This window comes from Brassica oleracea, chromosome C5 (genome assembly GCF_000695525.1).
Source record: "Brassica oleracea var. oleracea cultivar TO1000 chromosome C5, BOL, whole genome shotgun sequence".
Taxonomy (NCBI): domain Eukaryota; kingdom Viridiplantae; phylum Streptophyta; class Magnoliopsida; order Brassicales; family Brassicaceae; genus Brassica; species Brassica oleracea.
The window spans coordinates 9490177-9491261 of NC_027752.1; positions in this window are offsets into that span (position 1 = coordinate 9490177).

Genomic DNA, 1085 nt, shown 5'->3' on the forward strand with positions numbered 1-1085 from the left:
TTTTTTGTGATTAAAAACTATTATTTGAGATTCTTAAAAAATAAAAATTTAATTTATATATTTCTATATTTATTAAATTTTTTTTATATAATTTACAGGTCGCAAGATGATCAGACCCGGCCTCGACAGCGTCGTGGCCGTGGTGGTACGGAGAGCCAGTCTCTGGATTCCAGCCATTTTCAGGATTTCCCTTCGCCCCACAGCTCCTACCATACATCTCCCTCTGCTGCACCTGCTCCTGCTCCTCTCGCTCCCGCTGCTCCACCCGCTCCTGCTCCTCCGGGTCCTCCAGGCGTGATGAGTGTTGCGGAGTTGGTTCGACAGCCCGGTCGTGACCATCTTCCCTATCTCACTCCGTATCCACATGGACGGGGTCAAACATGGTAATTAAACATATTATTTTTTTCGTTAAAATTTGATTCATTGTTAAGCGTTTGTTCTTTTTATTAGGTTCAACCGATCCGGGAACGGGATCAGCGCATGGATCAACCGTATGATGTACTCGGCCCTCGACAGTCAAACATGGTAATTAAACATATTATTTTTTTCGTTAAAATTTGATTCATTGTTAAGCGTTTGTTCTTTTTATTAGGTTCAACCGATCCGGGAACGGGATCAGCATCCGGGAAAGGGACATCCGACTTTCACTGACTTCCCTACCGACAAGCAGCATCTGTGGTTTCATCAGTTTGCGGTAAGTATTCTAATTTTTTACTTATATTTTTAATCTTTAATATAAATTTTCTACTAATTGTGTTTTTTTTCAGCAAGATCACCTGGAATTCCGATGAGACGCTCTTTATCTATCACCACTTCGTCCATAAAGTTATGGACAACTACGGGAAGCAGATCCACGCCGATTTACCGAGGGTGAACCCTCTTCCGTTTGGGGTGCCTCGAGACTACGTCGATTTACCGAGGGTTCACTCTCTTCCGTCTGGGACTCCCCTGCCGGGGGGGAGTCCCGATTTAATTTATTAAACAATTTTTTAATTTATTAAAGTTTTTTTTAATTTATTAAACTATTTTCTTTTTTTTTATTAAAAGGTCACAAAGTCGATAAACAACACGGTCTGGACGGAGTT